Source organism: Pithys albifrons, chromosome 14 (assembly GCF_047495875.1).
Source record: "Pithys albifrons albifrons isolate INPA30051 chromosome 14, PitAlb_v1, whole genome shotgun sequence".
Taxonomy (NCBI): domain Eukaryota; kingdom Metazoa; phylum Chordata; class Aves; order Passeriformes; family Thamnophilidae; genus Pithys; species Pithys albifrons.
This window is the reverse complement of record NC_092471.1, coordinates 7967862-7992285: the sequence shown is the minus strand read 5'-3', so window position 1 is coordinate 7992285 and position 24424 is coordinate 7967862. Positions and strand designations below refer to the sequence as shown.

General features: G+C 44.7%; 1 protein-coding gene across 1 annotated transcript in view; it reads right to left on the bottom strand.

Annotated features, from left to right (window-relative positions):
• The window catches only part of HS6ST2 (heparan sulfate 6-O-sulfotransferase 2), a 129912-nt gene that overhangs the window by 38708 nt on the left and 66780 nt on the right, over positions 1–24424 (bottom strand). The window lies entirely within an intron of this gene.

Sequence of the window (24424 nt, the reverse complement as noted above, 5' to 3'; positions counted from 1 at the left end):
GGGATCACAACACATGATCCTGCACCTCACCATTAATTCCCACATCCATAAATTCACACAGGCACCATGCAGCTCCTTGCAAGGAAACACTGGTTTGACTTCTGTGTCCTCAAGCACCACCAAGCAGGTTCTCATCTTTGCAGAAGGCTCTAAGTGCTGCTTTAGCAGACACAAAAATCCAGTTAACGTTCCCTTTCAGTTTGATTAACGTGCTTTAATGCAATCCAATTAACAAAGTATTATGGTTTCTAACATCACAGCTTTTATATCCTTTTCTAACCAGGAAAAATCTATGACATATGATACAGCCATTAGAAAGGAGCAGATAGCTTTCGCTCAAAAGGCTCCCTATCGCCTGATCCAAAGCCAGATAGGGTCAGCAGAAAGACATTTGCTGACTCCAGCGGGTCACAGATCAGGCACTAGAGAGTGAAATCTATAAATGCCCTTTCACTGGGGAAGTCACATTACTGAGGTCCATGAATTATGTGGGGGAGAAAAAGTCCCAGCTAAAAGCTGCAGTATTTACAGCACTGTCTCAGCTATAAAAACCTTTCCTGGGAATCAGAGTGGGAACTGCAAAGGACTTTGTGAGAATTACGATCAGATGGATTAGCTAAGGCCAAAGCTGTACAGAAACATTAGACAAGGAGTATTTGAAAGCCAGAACAAAGTCTTTCCAGGATTAAGTCCTTCCACCATTCTTCCTTTCAAAATAAGTAAAAGCAAGGTAAGATTAATTCCTTGTCAAGCCCATGAAGAACAGACTCCAGCACAGAAATAAACACAAATTGAATTTACTCTGGTGGCTTCAGATAGGTCACATCAAGCCAGAACTAATGCAGTATTGACTTGCTCTTACTCTAGACTACATAACAAAGCAGCAAACAGCACTGCAGGTGCTGCGAATTCATTTCATTTAATAACATCTGGCTAGCACTTAGCCTGGGATACAGGCTGCATTCAACAGGTACCTCCAGCAGCAGGAAGCAGAAGGAATACTAAAAATTGGACGTTGAGGTGCCATCTGAGAGAAACAACTGCCTGCATTGTTCACTGCAGCACAGCACCCACAGACTGGCCACACCGTGGCTCATACCCTTCAGACCCAACTAGAAGCTGAAGGGGAAAGGCAGCCACCTGCAGGCACTCACTGCAGCCACACAAAGCTGACAGAATTTGAGTAGTGCAACCACCAAAACAAACTCCCATCCCATGCAGAGCCAGGTTTTGCAGTGCTGTACTTGACCCCCACTGTGCACTTCCTGTAGGTGCTGTTGGGATTTCATCCTTCTCTGCAGCTCTTGATGGGAACCAGCTGCAGTGGCAAAAGCTGTGCTGGGAACACCTCCTCTCTTATGCCCTGGGAAGGCTGGAGGATTCAGGTCTGATGTTTTATTTTTTGATTTTCATGCAAGCAAGGAACATGCAAAGATCCACAAGAGCAAAGCATTAAGCAGTATCAAGTTGTCACCATAAGGAAGTATTGAACAATCTCCCAACCTCCTTGACCTTTTACTGGAGATGACATTACACAGATCACCAAAAACATCTCAGAATAAAACATTTATCATATTCTCCAGTAATGCAAGTTTGCAGCTGTCAACGGAAATGCTGCACAAACTTCAGATGGAGTTCAGTGGACACACACTTTCCCTGCCCTTCCATCAAACCAGGGCATTGTGCCTCTCCTCTCTGCAGTTAACTACCATCAGACACATAACAGAATGGAAACCAGTGTGAAAAGCACAATGCACCAACAAACAGAGCTATGGCGAGATCCAGAATGTGCCCACTGTCTCACTGAGTACTTTAGACACAAAGTCATTGGGTACTTTTGACTGACGCTTATAAATTAATTTCTGCCAGCTATAATTCCATCAGGCAGTCCCTGAGACTGTGGGTTGCCCCCAGTTGTTAATGAAATCTTGGGAAGTATCAAAGAGTCACTCCCACAACTTACTTGGAACCGCGGTTGCTTTCGATGGGAGTTGCATGATACATCAAAGGGCAAAATAAATTGTGCCTGCTTGTGCAAATAAGGGAGAAGTAAAACCACGGGTGCATAGTCCTAAGAAGTTTCCATTAGAACGCTTTTGAAGGAAAACTGAGGTGTTGACAAAACTATTTATCACAAAGCTTTCCTTTTCCTCAGGGAGCATTGACAGATCGAGAAGGTAAACATTTGAGACAAAATGATCAGAAAACTTTCAGCCACAAAGAGAAGTGTGCTGCCCATCTCACCAGGCAGTCCTAGAGCTGCCTTTTCCCTGCATTTTCTTATTTCTCGACAAATTGGTTTAGGCTGCATCTCTTACAGGCTGCACCAGCTGAGCAAGAGGGGCTTTGCAGCACCCACTGGGAGAGCTCTGGCCCCACACACCCTTGGGACACAACAAGCAAATGGTGAGAGGGAGGATGTGAAATGAGGATGCAAAGCCTCTTTGCAATTCCTGTTTTATATTTTCTCCTTAGTAAAACTGAATTTCCAGCAGGAAACGTACAATAATTTCTTAACTGCCCTAGCTGTTGCTGTCCTGGGATGCCAGAGGTGCTCATTTCTTCCCCTTCTTGAGTCAAGAACCCCCAGAGGGAACACTCCAATAAGCAACTTCTCAATTCTTATTCAATCTGCAACTCCCTCCAGACAGAGATCTGTGTGGGGTCTCCACCTTGTGGGGGAAAACGGCTTCATGAAAGGAGAGAAAAATGAGAAAGAAGCAAAGGAGCCCTTAAGATGTTCTTCCCCTTTCCCTCCAATGATTTATGCCCAACTCTTCTCCTCCTCACATGAGTATGTATTACTTGTGTTACCTGATGGCTGAGGAAGAGTGGGAGAGACAGATGAGCATAAGGGAGACTGGAAACCATCAGCAGTAAGTATCTGCAAGACCTTCCTTCCCTTTCACACGCAGTTTGACTTCTAAGTTGCCAGTGCCCAAAAATACCTGTTTCAACCCATGCAGTCAGAGCAAGACCTTGTTTCAGAGGAAATGGTGGCTCAAATGCTCCAGAAGAGCATCCTCACTGTCTGATGAATTAACTAACTGCCTTGCTGAGTTAGTGGCTGATCAGCATTGCAAATAGGTACTGCCTTGCATAGCCCAGGCTCCAGGAAGGGCTGAGGGACCCACTCACACAGCTTTACACTTCATGCCTTTAAGCAAGCATTATTTATAGCCTCACACTCAACCTGTAATAAATGAGAATCAGATTAAAAACCCGTTAATAGCTCATATTTATTAGCAGTGCATGGAAGATACTCATAAAAATAAGTAAATTATGTTGGTGCAAGCCTGCACATTCACTCCTTTAAATGAGATTTTGGGTTCATTGCATATTAAATCACTTGACTCTTGGATTACACAACACCATTGCATTTCAAGCAAGTTCTCTGAAGGTTCTGCCCTTTTAGCCAGCATGCAGCAGGGCCAACATTTAAGAGTACTCTAATCCCATAGCGAGGGCCCCCATGATTTCAGTAGCCTGTGCTTCAGGGCTCTCCTAGCAGCAGTACTTCCTTTGTCTAGATATTTTAAGTGTTTGCTACTAGGTGGGACATATGTACCACAAGTAAGTTACTTCTCTCCAGCATTATTTACGCAGAAAACTCTACAGCTTGGTACAGAAAAAGACCTTTAGAGGATCTTAAGTGTAAGGATTGTCAGCAAAAACTTTAAAGAACCTTCTCATCTGATCATCTTTCTATGCTGCTCATACCTTTCTTCTAACTCATCACTGGACAGACTCAATCACAGGCTCTGAAGACCTTCTTCTGACCTGGGCACAAACCTGCTGCCCCAGGGAGAGACATGCTCCTTCCTAAACACCAAAGAGAAAGTGGCTGTGTGGTCCTACAGCACAGGGTTGTGCAGAAAAGGAACGTGGTGAGACCTGCCCTGACTGCTGTCCCATTTCAGGATCAGAAAAACAGAATTTGTGTTTTTGTCAGGATCCAGCAACTTCCAGAGGAAGAGCTATGTACTTTTAAAGTTCCAAAGTAAACTCTACTGTGGCTCAGGATTCAGCAGACATTCAAAAATTGGAAAATTCCCAGAGTTAGGATCTTTCCCAGCCTATTCTTTGCTCCATCTTACTGGCCCAGGTCTGTATCAAATTCAGGCTACATGGTACAAAACAGTACTCACCCAAGAGCTACACTTAGATGGCTTCCAATTAAGTGCTCATAGAGATGCACTTCTCAATTCCCATCATTTCCAGCCTATGTGAGTGCAAATAAAGCCATCACTTTGCATGGGGTCAGTCTGGTCCTTGACACAGGCACAACCAGCTTCACACTCAAGTTTCCAAAACCAAAACCAGGTATGCAAAATGTCTCTTCCAAGGGTACATTTTATCTGCTGGAGCACAGTAGCAGATGAACAGGTAAAGCCAGAAAGTAAAGCAGGTCTCACCTCTTGGCACTTGCTAGGCAGGCAGAGAGCAGGTACCCAGGGTATTGCTGGTACCTTGGATGAGCCCTCTCTTCATGTGACAACAGCAGACACAAGGATCCATTGTTCAGAGACGCACACACAGCTGAGACTACACACATTTACATACATCTCACTGCTTAGACAGAAGCTTGGGAGAAGACAAGACTATCGCAGGCACTACGTTGCAAGCACAACAAATATAATCTGGTTACAACTGACTGCAGAGCTTATGATACCAATGGCTGTGGGGAAAAAGAGAGAGGCACTTTGAGAATTAATGTTCTTGCAGTCTATAGAGAAACAAATGAGTTTCTGGTGCTGAACAATTAGTACTCCTGTTAATTATGCGTGCGGGTTAGAAATAACACCAAGCATTTGGGACTGCTTCCATTTCGATTGTTTTCTTTTTGCACTGGATAACAAAAATATATTCAGACAGCTAAATAAATCCTTCATAACACTGATGGGACTTCTTGTTCACAGCAAGCAGTTATGCAAATTGCTAATTATGAGGCAGAGATAATCATAATCTAGCACATTTATGCAACCACATGTACAACAGGGATAGCTAAAGCAATAGTTGCCTTATTGTCCTCACTGCATTTTTAAAAATCTTGCCAGTGGCTGGCTCACTGCTCAGCATTGCAGCCTGGCACAGTGGGTGTTACAGCCCAGGAACAGCCACATGCCCCTGGGATGCCACAAAATAGGTTTAATATACTGGAAAACAACACAGTCACAGAAATAAAAAGTCAGGTACCTCCAAGAAAAATAAATGAGTGGGTGTCAAAGCATCCCCACTGATTTTGAATTGTCCCTTGCTCTACCCCAAGCTCACATAGGTGCTCAGCCACTTCTTCATGGTGCCAGGTTTCAATTCCCAGACTCTCAGGACACCGTGGGGTCAAGTACCACCTGCTCCAAACCTGCCTGAAATTCTGAGCTGTTGTGTTTGGTAAAGAACCACAAGAGATGGTAGGTGTCCCCCAGAGCTTCCATTTTCTGGGATGAACTCTCAGGTGTGAAAGGAAAAAGACTCAGAACTACCAAAAAAGTGAACCTCCTGCTACTAATGAAGCAGGATTGTGAAATCTGAGCTGCAGTGCTTATCCTGAACTGCATTTCATAACAACTATCAGCTTCAGGGATGTCCTTTTGCTTCACGCTGAGGGAGACTGATTTAAAACACCTAACAGTCACAAAAAACCACCAAAAACATGAGCGAGAGGGAAGACTGCACACAAACAAAAACCCACCCAGCCTAGAGCAGTTCCTGCTCATTTGCTCTCAGTCAGCACACACCAGCCTCAATATTTCTGTCCAGTTTCCCAGGCCAGTTATTCCAGCTCAATAAAACCATCATTGCCTTATCATTTTCACTTAAGGCTCCAAAATCCAAAGCTTACACCATTTACTGCAAAAAAATAGAGGTAAGAGAATAAAGTACTGCAGTGCTGGGGAAAGTGCAGGGTGACATCCAAAAAAAGTCCTGCAAGGAAACAGCCTGGAAGACGGCCTGGCTTCTGCCCTAATTAGCTATCGTTTTGGCAAACCCAAGGGAAATGCAGTGAAAACAACCCCGTGACTTCATGTACCCAAAACACGGAGAGAAGCTTTGGATGGGCTCTGAACTGGAAATGATGGATGTTGCTCACTCGAGCTGTAATTAAATCTCCTTCCACAAAATAAGAACAGTGATTTCTGTGTCCTGCTGAAAAAACCTGCTGCATCATGGAAATGGAAAAGACCGATTGGATGGACCTGGGAGGAATTGCCAAGCTGTTTATTTTTTTGCATGTTGGTGAGATATTAAACTCAAAGAAAGAAATGGTTTGCTCAGATCTGATTGCCTCTGCTGGGTGAGTGACTAGAGCAGGGCAGCAGGAGAGGGATCCTGCCCTGCACCACAGCTGGAGAGTCACCCCATGCTGAACTGAGAAAGCAGCCACCACACCTGGATGCTGCTGCTCAGCACTGTCCTCTGCTTGCAAGGAGCTGGAGGCAACAAGGTAAGAGAGTCAAGCTGTGCAAGGCTGGATCCCTGTTCATGCCCTGTCAGCCAGCCTGGCCCTGCACCTTACCTGGTGGTGCTCATTCATGTGCTAGACCCAGTGCATCAGAGCTGGTCTGGGCACCTTGCCTCCTGGCACCCCTCTGGGCTCATCCCAATGCCCAAGAGATCATTCCCAGTGCCTTCCACAGGGCACGGAAGAGTTGCACATAAGCGTGGATGTTCTCCAACTAAGAGTGAATGCTGTGTAGGAGAGCAACCCAAGAACAGCAACCAGAGGCAGTCGAGGATCAAGCCTTCAAAACCTGAGAAAAGCCCTGAGAATCCTTGAGCTACACAAACTCATCCACGCTTGGTTACTTGTATTTGACTTAACTCTCAGAGCATTTAGGTTCTTATCTTCAATCTGTCCGTAGGAGCGGGAGGATTATAAATGTATTTTGCTCCTTGCAGAAGAACGATGCAAGTAAAGTCTTAGTTCCTAGAGAGGAACCATCAGAAAACCCACACTAATATCAAGAGGTAATCCTGAGGACTGCAAGCATGTGGCAGGTTTCTGAATGTCTTATGCTGTGTTTGACACTCACATGGCCCACCAAATTCAGTTTTACCCTGGCTGGTGAATATTTTGCAGTACTAATACCTAATCCTTGGGGCAGAACAGAATATACCATAGACTGTTCCTTTTCCATTGCCGGCCATTTCCTCTCCAAAATGTAATGTAAAAGCTAGGTTAGACCAAAGAGGCAAATTTACATTCTTTTAATAAAAATGAGCTTACCTGCAAGTAGGGATTTCCAGAGCAGTTGAGATGAAAAATGGAAAATGCCAAATATCCAATCATTTCAAGTGTTTCCAATCATTGCAGGTGAAAGGCAATAGGAAAGAAACAAAAAGACACTGATTAGCATAACAATACAGTGTTTGCAACACATATTTTTAACACACTAAATTGCATTCCTAATTCCAGTAAGAACCAAGAATTCTAATTCCACTTTTCCCTTTTAGGATTTGCTTACATTTGAGACTGGATTTACACCATTTTTCAGAATACTGGGCTCCATCTTATAACCGTCACTCAGGCAAAGCTTTCACAACAGTCACAGAATTTCAGAATTGACAAGGAAAGCTTTGCAAAGCTTGGCCTGAAGACATAGGTCCTCCAGCCAAGAAAATACAAAAAAACTCCAAAAAGATGCAGGAAGGGGAGAGTTGTAATTTATAGCCTGTGGCAAGCAGAACTTCCAATTCAGAGTCTGCTCTGCTTTTACCAAGATTTCTATCTGCAGCTGGATGGTGCATTTCAAATTCATTCTTTTTCCTTGTGGAAATCAAAACAAAGCCATAAGAACTTCATTCCAGCACCAGTCTGTTTGTTGCCCATATAACTTTATGTGATCAAGCCTCACATAACAGTAATAAAAGAACTCTGTAAAACATAGTTTTATAATACTTGAGCACACATTTAAACAGCTGAGGAGTTCCTCCAACCTGATGGAGCATACTGCTTTCCATCTACTCCTAAAGACTGCAAATTTCAGGTGGCTTTCATGGCTCCTTTGTGGCTTGCATTCTTCCCCAGCAGCTAGATGGAAAGTCACAGGGCAGTTACCTATCTGTAGGAACAATCCTGATCTGAGCAGTAAGAAGAATCTACCTTTGCAGTACAGCTTTAGAAAAGGACAGGCTGGGAGTTTCTATATAGAAATCCTGCCTGGAATTTGTATTTCTTGCTGTTGTGGTGTTTGTTTGTTTGTTTTTTCTCTTCCTCCCTTTAAAAGCTAAGGAAAATATGTGAACTGATCTCTCCAAGATGAAATAAGAAATACAGGACAAACAGATAGTTCCTTACAGTATTTCTAACTGTTTACATGTGATTACACACTGGACAACCTGAACTTCTGCAATCATGTGAAATCAGAATCTGAACTGCCGTACAGAACACATAAATAATTTCTACTCCCTGATCACTAGGAAAAGCTTGAAAACGTGATCCCCACAGGCCTGATATAAGCAAATAAAGAAAATCCAAGTTTGGCTGTGATCCTGCAAAGCACTTAAGCACACGCTTAGCTTTGCAAAATCAATGGGACTTTGTGAGCTTCTAGAGAACTCCAAGCTCACGAGAGATTTGTGGGATCAAATCAGGAAAAAAAAATCTTAAGGTCTTAAGCCTCAACCTAATGGTATTTCAGCTTCTCTGAAGCCTAGATTTCTATTTAAACACTGAGGACTGATCTTAATATGTTTGCATAGAAATATTTACTCAGTAGTCTTTAGAAAGGTGAAAGGTCTTTGAAGACCTGCAGTCGATGAGGGGATCTGGTAGAACATCTCTCAACCACCATCACCCCAGTGTCCCCAGGTGGGATGGCTACAGACCCAGCAATTTAAAAGACATTCCCAAACTCCCCATTTGCCTCTATCAACATCACAGCACTCCATCCAGCACCTTCAACATAAACACTGCTTCCTGCCTGTGTCACTTCAAGTCTGCAAGGCTTAAAATGGAAAAAAACCCTACAAAACTGTTACTGCACTTCACCTCAAGCTGTTAAAACCTTGAAAAGTAAAATTACAGGAACTGACTAAATTTTGAAGCACTTGGGGGAAAAAAATGAAAAATGTATAAGGATTTCACTCAAACATCTGCCAGGCACTGTGTGGCCCACTGTCTTCAACTAACGCATTTGCTTATATCAAGTTACAGGAAAAAGTGACTATTAGCAAGAGCTCAGAATTAGCTGAACACACTTTTTTGTTTGTTTGGTTGGTTGGTTTTTTAAATCAACTCATTCAATTCTCAAAACCAACATGCTTCTGATGGGAATTCACTGGTTTAGTATCTCCCTAAGGGTCATTGCAAGCAGATACTAACAATGGAAAGATAAAAAAATTCAATACCAGACTCAACAGCATCTTCTTCTTCTTCCACTACCTCCTGTTTTTTATGAGTCTGAACTAGAAGGTCATGGGGAGGTACTTGATGCCAGTGAACAGGTCTGATGGTCCCTGCAAGCACAGGGGAAGGGCAAAGGGAAAGGCAACGTTCCTCTGCCAGCTAAAGCGCCCGTTGTGCCATCATGGCTCTTTTTCCAAAGAACCTAACGAGACATCTCAACAGATCACACTGAAGCTGATACCAGACAAGAAAAACAATAAAATGGCAACTGCACAGAATTCAAGGAGAGGGAAAAAAACAGAACAAAAAAAATGTTGTACTGTAAAGTGAGCTGAAGTGCTTTTCAACCAGTACTGAAGTAGACTAAATCTCTGCTACCCCCCTTTTTTAAACCTGACTATTTGCAATCAAAACCAGGATAGAGATGATATTTGAGGGCCATTAGCAAACTACATTTTGAATTATTTCTTTATAGTAGCTGTTAAAACATAAACATGCATTTTGCTAATGCTCATTTCTCACGTTTTCCCCCAAATGTTGTTTTTACTGCTGGATTGCAAAGATAAACACCAGTGACTCCAATATTTCTTCCACTTTCTTTGAGAATGAAGGCACATTCCCCCAGCAATGTATTCACCAAGGCACCAATCACATTTTTTAAAGTAAGTGGATTTGATGATGAGAACTGCTGAACAAATCTTCAGCAAATGGTGTTTATTGCCTATGTGAATGTTAACCATGCCACGCCAGCTGATATACTGGTCCTTAAAGCACTCAGCTCCCTGTATTTATAGGAATAGCTCTCCCGCTCCCGAATTAGCTGAGCAAAGCCTGGCCATTTCCATCCCTCCCACAGCCTCCAGTGCCATCACGATTTGCATTGCAGACTTCACGCTCATCTGAGCACACCTTCCCTGTAAAATACATTCCTGCCTGAAGCTCCGCAAAGATTAAAGAGTCTTATGTTCTGCAGTTGGTTTTCCAAAAGTGTTTCCTGCCTACCTTAGCAATGGACCTTTCTAAGCAGAAGGGTTTAGACAATTTCTCTCTGATGACAGGTTAAGTGATGAGTGATTTGTCCAAGTGTGGGATGTCCACATCCACATCCATATTTTTCCCCCAAAAGCAGAAATCACCTTGCATTTCCCTTAGACCATCCGGCTTGACTGCTGTGAGCAGAGTTGAAAAGAGATGGCCAGAGACCCCTTCCAACTTTCCACATCCTCTGATTCTACTCTGACACCTCTGCATCCTCAGGCAGCCCATGCCAGCATGCAGAACCCACAGCCCAGAAATGCAGATGTGCAATTCTCTGCCCAAGCACCGTGACAGCACCAGCCAAAGGCAGCTCAGGGCACTTCAACACCACAAGCAGTGCAATATTCCCAGTTTAGAGGCAAGTTCCTCTGACACAGACCACTTATTTTGCCATCTCACAGCCCCTGTGGAATGCCACATATCTCTCTAGAATGAAGCCTGAGCTGGAACAGCCCTGGACTCATCCACTGTCACTTGCTTTGGGCACTGGACTAAGCCCACACTCCCTTTTCTCTGTAAAATCAGTTTCTCCAGAAGCATAAACTTTGCATACCAAAAGGTGGGGGAAAACAGTAAAAGAGAATCTGAATATTAAGAACTTTTTATTCACTGAATACCATAATCTAAAATAATTTTTAATAGCCTGAATCATTTACAATTTGTCTGTTTTCCTCAGTCAAGAGCCTGTGTTTGCAGAGATCTTGAGAAACTGCACACACAGTGAAACAGAGCAAGTCAAGGACAAAGCTACAAACCTTACCATCCATTTGGAGTTTGCAAGATTCTAAGAGATATTTTTTTCCCAGTCAAGCTGATTAATGCTATTTTAATGTGCAATATTTTGTGTTTAATAACCCCGGCCTTGCTTCTGAAAGGAGGAAAGGGTTTTACAGTTCAGCATTTTACAGTGGGTTTTGCAAAGGGCTACCACTAGATTGCATCCATAATTTTTTATGTTGCCACCTCCAACAGCAGATGGCAAACTGCCAATGTGGAGTCCAACCACCTGCCTAGAACGGCAATGTTTTGGGGCAGAGTGGGACAAAATGTGCCTGCAAAAAAGAAGAAATGCCAAAACTAAAGCAAAGCAACATCATTTGGCCAGGGCTGCTGAAAATAATTACCCAAATACATACTTATTTTAGAAGTCTCCATCCCTCGGAACTTCTCAAACAGGACAAAGAAATGGAAAACCATTTCACTACTCCCTCAGTCTTTGCCATTCCCAGCCTGAGATTATGTGCACTAATAAAAGCAGGATAGAAAGAACATTAAACATCTGATGAAAAGCATTCAGGGTAAGTGTTCTGCATCACTGCTCTGAAGCGGCAGAAGGTGAGGAGGTGAGAGCTGTCCCAGGAGAGCCACTGCCCACCTGCCACCAGCTCCCAAGAGATGCTACTGAGGGCAAAAACCCCATGCCAGGGAAATGGGTGATTCCTGCCACAGTTCCACATCACCTCCTGCAGATGTTTACATCCAGACCAAAGTCAGTCCCAAACCACAATCAAGAAACCTGCTGTGCCCAAGGTGATTGGCTTTAGTTAACGCCTCTCTGCTTCTCCATGGAGCAAAAAGCCAGGGTTTTATTAGGATAAATACCTTCAATAGGAAGGGTTTCCCTTTTAATTACAACATTTTAAGGTTATAAATTGTTTTTTGGCCCTTATATGTAATTAAATATAGATGTCCTCTGAGCTTATTGTCAGTTTAAATTCCAGGCTGGATCAAGCAATTCGTTTGCATGTTCAATGAACAAACCATTTCTCCCACATTTCAAAGACCTGTGTTCATGCATCATGTATAAAGGTTGCCTTTCTCCAAGCTAAAAGGTTAAGTAAAACAGACCTGCAATTACACCTGATCCTCTAAGGAGGAAGCAAGGGCCCCTAAAAACCAGAAATCAAACTTCTGATCTTTCTGTCTTAAAAACCGAATAGTTCCAAATTTTCCAGTCCAGCTAATGCTCAAGTCATTGGTGTGAGCCCAAATGTTTCTGCACTGGCTTGTGTCAACATGAGCTGCAGAGAGCAGGCTAAGGACGCACAGCTATTGGGGCGATTGAGCAAGGATTTGGGATTATACTTTCTGGGGTCATCTAACTGAACACTGATGGTGAGCCACAGTCCAGGAAAGACCATCAGAATGGATATAAAACCACATGTAAAAAAACCACCTGCATCTCTCAACCTCTCTGCACCACCAATGCTTGCTCAACTACCACAGATTAAAGCTGGAGACTTATGAGAAATGAGCTGATGAGGACAATTCCCAGCAGGGACCGTGGGCTCTCCTCACCTCAGAGTTTCCAGCTGAGCTTTGTGCAGGGTGGTTGGCAGCAGAATGCCACCTGCATCCTAAATGTGCAGCCACCCCCTTGCTGAGCCAGGACTACAGCCCTCCTCAAAATAACTAGACTAGACCAGTCTGGATCAAACCCCTCATTTTTGGAAGACTTTCTTCTCCGAAGGCATTGTCCACTATTTATTTATTTGTAAAATTAATTTAAGGTTGCTCCTCATAGACTTGACCAAGTTGCAATGACTCCTGCACTCACCACCAATGCATGAAAGAGGAAGGCTGTCAAGACACTGTTTGCCTCAAAATTTCAGACGAAACTTTCCTGCTCCACAGGGAGCATCCCTTTTCCAGCACAGGGTCACCTAGGGGGGCAGCCTTATGTGTAGCAGCCTGGGTTCTCCCTGTTATCCTGCCAAAAAGCACAAGACAGGCTTCTCCCATGAGCAACAATGAGTTACTTACCCCAGGTTTCACTCATCCACTGAGGATGCATCCTTTTCTAAAAAACATTGTTCAATACCCTAAAGAAAGCACTGGAAAGACACCAAAATCATTGTGTTGCAGTAATTGCTAGTGATTTTGCTCAGCTTACAAGTACAGAGCTCTTACCCCTTTTATTTCAAATTCACTGCAAAAGTCAGCTGGCACAGGAAGATCTGGCCCATTTCTTGATTTACTTTGCATCACTGTTGGTAACAAATGTTTTACAAATCAAGTGCTCCACTGAGACTTTCAGGTAACCTCTCTGTACTCAGATGTTTCCTCCTCTGGGATTGCATTGCTCTCACTAGAACTGGGAGGGAGAGCCCTGAGATGAAATCTCACTTTCACAATTCTGAGATTTCCACAGGACTGCTATTAAAAGCAGCAAAACTTTCTTCACCTAACGAGGCACAGGGGCTGTTGCAAGCAGACAGATTTGTTTCCAACCACTGTCCCTTGGGATCACACTCTCTTCTGACACCAACTCTGCACAAGCTGTGTCTGAAAACAATTGAGAATCGCAGAAAACTCCCCCTTGCACTTGACCTGTCGGTGCTATGAGGCTGCAACGCTCCTGTCATTACCTGCAGCTTCCCACATACAGCAGCACTGCAGGGAGGGAGCTGATCTTGCCCTTTACACAACACAGAATTCATGACTATTTCTCCCTGAGCCCATTGCTCACCCTTCCTGGCTGCCCTTTTATCATCTCTCCAAGCATCTGCTGCACCAGGGGCTCTGCAAACACCACCTGTCCCAGGACCCACCACACGCAGAGTTTTATCTATTTCAAAGCACAAAGAAGAAATCCTGAAGAAAAACTGGGAGCAGCCTGGCAGCTCTGAGGCTGCATCAATATTTCTCTGTTTCACTACACTTTTTGTACTGATGGTTAAAGCACAGCCATGCAAGGATATCAGGTCCAGGTTATTCAGCTTCAGCTTCTGGCCTCTGGCTCTTGCTATGGATCCTCCACTAGATTAAAGAGCTCTTTAATAGAAGTGATTTTCTCTGCAGGAAGGTATTTCTACATTAACCACAGCTCCTTGGTTACTTTTGTGGCAATTTGAAAAGAAGCTCGAGGGGGTTTGCATCCTGCTTCAGCACTCACTTTGGGTACCTTTTTGAAGGAGGTCCCCATAGCGCTGTGATGTGGATGGTGGGACAACACAGTGGCCAGTGGGACAAAATGCCAGTGAGCCTGGGCTGCCAACAGCTTCCACACCTCGTATTTTGCATCATCTTCAGCACAGGCACAGACCTTGGGGAACAGTCTGGTGCTGGGGGGCAAGAGGGGAGTCACCCTGGGCAAAAAAAAAGAGGTATTTGGTCAAGAGATTTTCTTCTTCTCATTGATTGTTTTCTGGGCTAAAATAACTGCTGAAGGCAGTTGGTCTCTTCTCTCCTCTTGCCAGGCTCATGCCCAAGCTGCAAATGCCATCACTGACCACTGCCCATTGAGGGCTCCCCATGCACTGGCTGCTGCAGGTGTCTGCAGCTGCACTGCAGTTAGGTGTCCCCAAGAGATGGGAAAGGAATAAAAAAATAAATAAAATTAAATAAAAAAATCTCCAGATAGGTTTTCTCAACCTATTTACTTTTACTTTTTTTTTTTTAAAGTGAGTATTTCCTGATCGGCTGCACAATAAATTATTTGCCATGATATTAATTATGCATTATTTACCTAATACATGGTAATTTATGTTGACAATGGCAATATTTTCCTGTGCTGAAGGTGCTGGATGCTGACTAGTCACCAAGGGAGATGCTACTACCCAGTCTGAACAAAGCACTTCACAGTCATTTCAGACATCAGTAGTTTGATGCTAACTTTGAGGAGACAGGAAACAGCAGAAATGTCTAAAACATCCTGCTAAAATTTCTCTCCACTGAGACATTTCAGCACCTATTTCCTCATAATAGTAACAGGATTTGGCACTACTTGATCATCTGGGGTTAAAAAGGAGAGGATGTAGGAAGGTAAGTGACAGTTGTACAGGGAACTCTGTATTTTGCTATCAATAGTTAATCTACTGTGTCACATTTCTTAGAGAACTAAATGAAATGCAGTAAGCACTGTGTAAAATTGGAGCTAGGGAGCAAAATGATTTTGTAGAGCAAATAACCATCTCATACGGGCTGTTTTATGCCCTATTGAACAACCAGCATTTTATGAAAACAAAGTTTCATAAATATCGGTGGAGATTTTCTTCCCATGCAGGAAGAACTTTGTGGATTTATAGCAGCTCAAACAAGAGCAGGAAGAGCAACTGAGGGCTGAGGAGCTGGTCCCTGGCCAGTGCTGTGGGTCTGGTGAGAGAGAGCAGCAAAAACTGTGGGGCAGGGAGGCTCCTTCTGGAGCAGCATCACTGCTTTGCTCCACACCGTCACAGCTGGAGAGGTTCAGCAGCTGCAGCAGCCCAGGGGGCCTAAGGGAGAACCCGACAGTCAGAGTCTTGAGCATCAGGGTCCACAGGAGATCAGGTGTTAGCAAGAAATTAGAAATTCTTCCTTGAGGGGGTGGTGAGGCCCTGGCACAGGTTGCCCAGGGAAGCTGTGGATGCCCCATCCCTGGAAGTGTTCGAGGCTGGGTTACACGGTGCTTTGAGCAGCCTGGTCTAGCAGAAGGTGTCCCTGCCCCTGGCGGGGGAGTCAGAACTAGCTATAATCTTAAAGTCCCTTCCAACCCAGGCCATTCTATAATTCTATGATTTTAAACCTTGCTGCTGCTGGTTGGGGTTCCACCACCTCTGACTGAGAGAGGCCAGAGTGCAGCACTCAGCACATGGATACCATTGCAATGGGGAAAAAGGGCAGCTTTGGGTGCTCTCCTGGTCAATTCCTAGGAGAAGGATGGAGAGAAACTGCTGGGAATGCCCCTGAAGACTGTGAAAAGTAGGATTTTTTTCAGAAAGACTATAGAGAAAACAAAAAACAGCCATGCAAAGCGTATACAGGCTCACTGAGGCTTCTTGCCATGAGCCAAGGCTCATCCAAGAGGAGAAAACATGCTGAGATTCATAAGGGAGTAAAATCCAAATGGGAACAGTCTGGCCATTAAACCCCTGGCATTGCTGGTACACACAGCTGTCTGCATTATTAAAAGTCATTTTCATATACAAGTCCCAAAGCTTTACCCAGAGCTCTGAATGCTGCCCCATCTCTTTAGACCTGCCTTTGTACAAGTCAGGGTACCCCCCACAGTGCATTATCTCCAGCCTCAGCATTAGCTGGGAGAACTTTGCAGAGACAAAAAAAGTATTACTTTCATCTCAACTAGAAACATGTCACTTCCACGACTCAACCTCACCTATGGCGTAGGAGTAAGTCTGACTTATAAAATCAGGATTTCTGCCAGTTGCTACTGCAATTAGAAACACTATTTTTAACACCTCAAGTACAGCTAATTTATTTTTTGAAGATAAATCATGGTGAATCTAAATTAACTTCTATTAAATGAGTCAGGAACAAACACTTTAATACTGCAATCAAATATTTTCCTCTGTTGCCCTCTTGCAGTTCTCACCTCCAAAAACAACTAACAGCATCAGCACAACACACAGACACACACCAGCTTAATTTATGGGATGTTCCAAGATACACAAAACAACTTTTTGTTTGGATTTCCCAAGGATAAGCAAAGTTTAAGAAAAACAAAGAAACCATTATTGTGAAGCACATTGGAAATGCTTCAAAAATTTGGACTGAAGAATTACTGACCCCTCTGAAAGACATTTCACTGTGGGAAAAACACAGTCTGAGCGTCACTGGGTCTGAGGAGAAGTGCTTACTCCCAAAGTATCGAGGCCCTGAAAGCAAAGCAATAAAATGTAGGTTTTATGAAGTTTCCTTGCAAGAAGGCTCCATCAGTTACAGCCCCCACGGGAAGAGGAAAGCGGCCAGCACCAAGGGCTGTGTTTTTGCCATAATGTCCTAATGCTGGCTATATTTTATACCTCTCTGGACAACACAGCAGGACCCCAGCCCTCTGCTCTGTGGGACATAAGGCTGAGATTGAGCATATAATAATTTTCAAGACTCTCTTCATCTCTCTGCTCAACCTACACCACAAACCCCAGCCCGCACCCCTCTGCCCTCTCAAGGCTCTGCATCAGCAGGGGCTCTGCATTGCCCACTGGATGCAGTTGGCTGGCATCACTGGTGTGAGAGAGAGTGGGTGAAGGAGAAGGCTGCTGTCAGCAGCTGACTTTCCTGAGCTGACCCTCTGATAGCTTTTTTTATGTTTAAATGATGTGATAAAAATCAGCAATGAATTATGCAGCATCACTTGATAAGTTCAGCCCCAACAGTTCTTGAGAATCCCATTTTAAAGTTAAATTGGAGTCTGATTCTTTATCTCACAGCTTTAATAAACTAAGCAAGCCATGTGCTGTACTCTCCACTGAAATGTTCTCCAACAGGCTGGGGTGCCCTGTCCCTCCCCATCCCCAAATATTGGGAAGCCCGGGAGCTCTCCCTGCAATGATCCTGACCTCCTGCACAAGGATCCTGGCTCCTGAAAACAAGGGTCTTGCCCTTCCCTGCGCTGCAAGCAGGCAACTTGCCAGTTGTGTTTTTCCAGCCTTGCATCCACCAGCTCTCCCTGGGAAACACTCATCACTGGTGCCACCATACTGCACCCTTACAAGCCATCACTTGGAGAAGTGCAACCAGTTTTCCTTGGCCTTTTCTTGGTTTCACTGACTTTTCCAAGATATCTTTGCAGTGTCTGTAAACCAGAAAGTCTTGCATCTGATATTTATCTCAGCTCAGCAGAGTTTAACCTAGAGAACATCCCTGGTTCTACTGCAACACTGCTCTTCCAGTCTGGGTGATGACTGGGTGATTTCAGGACAACTGTCCACTCTCTCCTATGTGGATTCATCAGCAAGAAAAATGGCTGTAGCGATTAATGGGACAAGTATTTTGATGGATGAACTATCACAACACTGCTTGCTGTACATTTCATACTGCAGCCAGCTCCTCTCTTGCCAAATGATGGAAGACCAAATCAGCAAAAGTGAGAGTTTCTGTTTGTCCACCTGTTTTCCCCACTCTAGGCAGCAATTTTAAAGATTACAGGTATGAGTACTTTCACAGAGAATGGGTATCTTTCTGAGATGTTAACCACAGTTCAGGTTTACAGACCTCTGGGGCTTCCCTGTGAGCCCTTTTTGGAGATGCTGCTGAACATCCAGCCATTCAGGTAAGATGGTGGGACCAGGAGGTAACGTGAGCAGTACCAATGCAACCATAAAGCCTTCTGTCTTTATATGAATGCATACTGCAACAGCACATGGAGCCTGAGAGACATCACACATATATAGATAAGACAGTCTCATCCCCCAAAAGCCGGTCTTACTGAAGTTGAACCCCATTACAGCTTCTGCTCTCACAGAACAGGGAACAGGGTGGACCAGCATCCCACTGCACATCCCGCTGTACACGCTTTGGAAAGACTCAGAAAGTTCAGGGGCAATTTGCACACCTAGAGTGGAATCCAATAGCGAGATGGGGTGCAGGGGTTAAGGTGTAAAACCCCCCCCATGATCCCAGAATCCAGCAATGCAGCACTGGAGATGCAAGCTCAAATACTGTCTTCTGAAAGCAGAGCAGAACACTGCTGCAGGATCATCTTCCATTCAAGAGTCTGGAGAAAAGGACACTGAATAACACAAATCCACATAGGTAGAATGAGAACACCCACCCTGGCCTGACTGCAGCTACAACCTTAATGGAGCCACTACAGAGGGAAAACAGCAACAAGCACGTCTAACAAAAGCGTTTATAAAGCACTAAAAGGCTGCGTGCTGGGACTGCGTCAGCCCGTGCCACTCCAGGTCCTGACTCCCTGTGCCTTGCCCCTGACGTAACCAAAATGGACAATTTAATTAATTAAATTAAAATGCATTAAGCAATCCAGCAGGAAGGCAAAGCTGCCTATTTCAGTTCTTCTGAAGTACCAATTATTACAGCAGGGGGAAAGAAAACAGCCATCATCATAGCCTTGGTGCCATTAAAAATAAAATCCAAGGGAAAAAAGTGCTTTGCAATAGCAAAGCACAATGTGTAGTGGTGGCCTAGTAAAAACTGGGAACAAGAACAGTCACTGCAGAGAAAAAATAGGCAGGAAGAAGAGGGAAGCAGGCAAGCTGCTTGCTCCCTGCATCACTCCAGGGGCAGTCCCGAATGAGCAGTGGAGAGTGGCTCACTACAGCCACCCACGGACTGTGCCAGACAGCCAAGTCACTAACCCCCCAAGATGAGCCAGTCTCCATAATTTGAAGCCAAATTGCTTTGGTGTAGCCAGGAACAGAACCTGGCCTGGAGAAAGGATCAATTTCCTCATTAAGAAAATCAATTTCTATGCCAACAGCACTTTTACATATGTGGAAATGCCAGGGGACGAAAGCACCTGCCACCCACTTGGAACACCCAAGCACCACCACCACCACGTCTGTCTTGCCTGGTAACAGACATGAAAATAAAACACATCCTTGTCAACTGATGCTGCATGTAGGAGGAAATTCTCTGTCCTCACAAGAAACAGCCTTCAAATTGCAGCCAATGCCTTGTAAAAGCTATTTGTTTCTGTATCTATGGCCACAGGACCAAGTGATAACATCTCAATTCCACCAGCCAACATATGGTTTGAGCCAATCACCAGAGACAAGTTTCTGCATCCAGTTGCAAGTAAGGCCTGATTCTGCAACAATGCTGAGCTACAGCCATCCTCATCCAAAAGAGGGAAGAAGCACTGGGAGGAAGGAGAAGAGATTTCCCAAGAAGAACATCTTCCAGTAGGACCCTCCCTGCAGCAGTCTGCCAAAGGCAATGCCGTGCTATGCCCTCATACCAAACCTCCCCAGTTGCAGCAGGGCCATGGTAGGGCAGAAGGCTGAATGGATTTTATTAAATTCAGAACTTCACTGCCATGTCCACAGACCTTGACACGTAGCGTATCTGTTATTAGAACATTTATCTTCTGGTACGAGATGTGTCATACACACACCCCCAAGAGCCACGGGCAAGAGATGTGGGCACGGAGTTGGAATAGCTTGCTGATATTTTACTTTTACAAATAAAACCAGAGAAAGGATTGCAGGCACAGGATGCCAAGCAGATAGCTGAAAGGACTGATTTGGATCGACAGCTACAGGCTCCTGCAGCTGCAGGAGAGAGGTTAAGGCAGAAAAATGCTCCCATAAAATATCAGTTTACCGTAGCCACCTCCACTAGTCCTCCTCCATCTTTTCACAGGAATAACAATAAATAGTTTCTCTATTATTTTGCTGTTTCCCATCCTGCACAGCGCAAGCACGACCGCCAAGATCAGAAAGTTCCTGCAAGAGATTGTAAGCCTGATTCCTCTGCCATGTCCTGCAGACTTCTGAGGGAACCTGCAGAGCCATTATCAGTGCCCGCTCCCATCAATGAGCCTTTCATCTGCTAAAGCCTCATATTGACACTCGCTTATTTATAGCAACTGCACTGCACCATTCATTTAAACACATCAGCATCTGGTAATAAAAGAGAAAATGGACTTTGAAGCATCGGCCTCAGAACACACCAGCCACAAACAGGAGACAAAGCTCTCTAAAGGTGAAGCTGCAATCGGTTATTGTCCCTCAGCTCTCTCCAACCTGACCTGTACCTGCAGAGGATGTACCTCAGTTCCTCAAGCCTTTCTCTTTCCAGCCAACCTGAACAGCACCAAAAGGCTGTAAGGGCTCCAGTATTTCTTGGCTTCACCCAGCTCACCTTTAAATTAACTGCTTTTAATTATTTCCTTTGATTTAGTACATTCCAGGGACAAAACACCTGCTACAGATCTCTGCCATCGTGTTCAGTGTTGGCTGTCATCATTTTCATCATCATCATAATTCTATTTAATCATCACCTCTCACTAAGATTACTAGCAAAAAACCAAACAGGACTGTTCATAACTTGACTGCAAAGAGTAAACCAGAAGGAAAAGGGCCCTAATCCCCCCCAGCTGCAGCAAACATTAGAAGTTACAAGGGTAAGTCAAAAACATTGAGAAAATCCAGAGACAATATGAAAGATTTAGCAACCATGGTGTGAAGTGCCTGTGATTTTCACTTCAGATCATGTACTGGTGAGGCCAATTTTTAAGTAAGCAAAACTAACTGAAACTCCAAGCCTAGATCTCCAAGTGGCAGAAGGGCAGGATCGATGCCAAAGAAACTGGGATGCAGAGAGGAGCATCCAAGAGCATGGCCTTTTCAAACCCCTCTGCAAACACAAGAACCCACTCAGGACTGACACAGCCCAGTTCATGGCCCATCTCATGTTGGCCTGAAGCATCTGAACCAGGGTTAATTTGGATTTGAGTGTAAAAGGAAAGAAAATCAAGCACTGATACGTCTGTGGCTTTATGACACAACTCACAATATTGTATATTCTTATAGTTTCAGCTTTTGGCATCTGGGTTTCCAGCCATGAAACACTTGGGCCTTTGTCACTCTGGAAATGAATAATAAAAAAAAACCAACTAAAAATTCAATGTGATCCAAATGCATCCAAAAAGCTCAACACAAAAGCAGTTGCTGCTCTCTCATTCTTGTGATTTTAATGCTCATTCAAATATATTCCATGGGGAGAAGCTGCTGCTGCTGCATGTGAGCTCAGGTCATGATTGCTGCTACGTGGAGCATCATACACACATTATTAGTCATGCAAATCATGATCCAATTTGAGCTTAAATCGTCATAGAACTCAAAACTCTTTGAGAATAGTCCAAGAGCTCAATTAAATAAGAGGCTGAATTTCAGCTTGGCTGAGCCCATTAACAGCTGATCATCAGGCACCTCCAACATTCTCCTGCAGCCCCAACTCTGAGCAGGTCTTAACTCACAGAAGTCCAGTGGGAACACTTCTCACAGCTGTCTACACTGCAGTAAACACTCCAGCATCCAGATGTGCATGAGCAGGTGTTTATGACCTGGTATTATCAGGGACACTTTATTTTAGCCATGTTTTTCAAGATACCTTGTGGATCCCAACCAAAGGGAAGCATACTGTGCAGCAAAGGAACCTGAGAATTAGTTTTCTAATAAAATTCAGAAGCACAAGCAGACAAAAAAGCAGCAGCACTGTGTGTGAACCATGGGAGCTGTCTGTCTTCAGCAGGTACACAGACTTCATCCTTACACACTGTCTGGCTGCATCACCTAATGTGGGAGAGCACCACTGATATGATACATGAGGAATAGTTGATTAGGATAAATCCTTGCACAGAAATCAGCATAACAGCTTTTGATCAGTCTGCTTTACTCCACACCACAACCTCAGCATTGCCACCTGCCTGCCTTAACTTAACTATGTCAAGAGCCCGTGTGGGCCAGGGAAGCGCTTCCTTCCCCCATCTGCCCTCACCCCTTTAAAACCATGATATTCTTTTCTGTCACTGGTACCTGGATGCCTGACCTGGGCAGGATGCTCCTCTTGATAGCAGGATGCTTGAACCCTTTTCAAAACAGCAAAATCTGGCATTTAGTTGATCAGTAAGAAGGAGGAAAACAGGGGTTTTTCTGCTGCAGTACCACAATATGTGATAAAATACTATGCTTTAAAAAGAAGAGACTTCATTGGAAGCAGCACATTACCTAGAGCATCATATTCAGCACAGAGACAGCAGGAAAACACTCCCTTCCTGTGGGAAGAGCTTGCTACATGAGTAGGGTAGGTTTGACATAACCTGCACTGAGATGAGCAGCACTCTGGCAGCCAGCATGAGGGGCAGCATTATGATGCAGCAGCTCTGATGGTCTTACCAGGCACAGAAAAATACACATCTACCCTTTCAACATCTTCTGAACCCTCCCGCCCACAAGTGAATTGACAGCCTGTGGGAAAAAGACCTAGTTTGCTCAACAGTAAGTGCACAGTTTTGTGCTAATGCACAATTCTGTGTCTGCAGGAGCACCACACTCCTGTGGCCAGGCACAGCAGGGAAATGCTGCTGAAATCAATATTGCTTATCAATGAAGGGGAAAACACATCCAAGCCTTTGAAGACTTCTAAGCTCATTGTAATGAAGCTTCCTGCTCTAATCTAGCCTGTGCACACAACAAAAACATCCAGACTTATGTTTGCAATTCCTGCATTTTAAATAATTCACAAAGAAATCAAGAGAGCTTATCATGGTGCACCGGGAATTGCAGCGGATGGGGTTTCGCTGCAGTGCTCCTCCCTTGGACACCTGCTGCTCCTGGTTCTGCAGGACAATCCTACCCCTTGGCTCCATAAACATCCCAGGAACAGCCCAGGGCAAAGGACTACCTCAACCCTCTGTCCTAGATGCCCTCTTGCAGACTTCTCCCACCATCGAGAGAAGATTTTATACAGTAGAGTCCTCTAGCAAAAGAGCAGTGCTGGGAAAAAAAGGTGAAACTTTCAAGAGCCAAAAGAGACATCAAAGCAGAGCTTGGTGCACCAAGTCAGGCCTTGCTGGGGTTTGCACCCCCATGGGAGCACAAAGCCCGTGGAGAGCTGCTCAGCAGAAGGGGCTGAAGACCCTGAACAGTGGGCTCTTTTGCAGGACCTCTGTGCTGAGCAGGGCACAGCCACCCCGGGCACTGCTCCCGGCCTCCCACAAGCCATCACTGCTGCAACAGAGCCCTGACCACTGCCAGCAGCCCTGCTCCATCCTCAGCCCAGGACAAGCAGGGGTGTCCAAGGAGGAGACAAGCCTTGGAATAACAGAAAGCACATAACATTGGTGGATGGGTACACGTGTGGGTACACGTGCAGGAATGGGAGGGAAGGCCAGGGAACTGCCCTGGGGGAGACACAGCCTGACACCACAGTGAGAATGCATCTTCAGTGCAATGTTTTCCCCATTCTCTTACGCTTCAGCGTTTCCACTCAACCATGTCCAGCCAAGCTGTTGTTACTGGCCACAGCACTGCTGCCCCCAGGGCTGAATTAGTGCTTCTACAGCCAGCTCTGCTCTGGCCTTAAGGGCTGCCAGGGAGGGGGTGGAGGAAGGCTCCTTCTAGCAGCCACCCTCCCGGCATGGATGTGCAACACTTGTATAATTCACTCGGAAGCTTCCAGCCTCCAGGCATGAAGCAACCAAAGTACAGTTGGATCTTGCTCTGTAAACTCCCAGTCAACAGAGAGTATTTCTCAGCACTGTCGTCTTCTCTGATGAGTTTGTCAATTGCTTTGCTCTCCTCAAAGAATGACTTTTTTGGAGGTAAGGACGTAGCAACTCTTTCCCTGGGT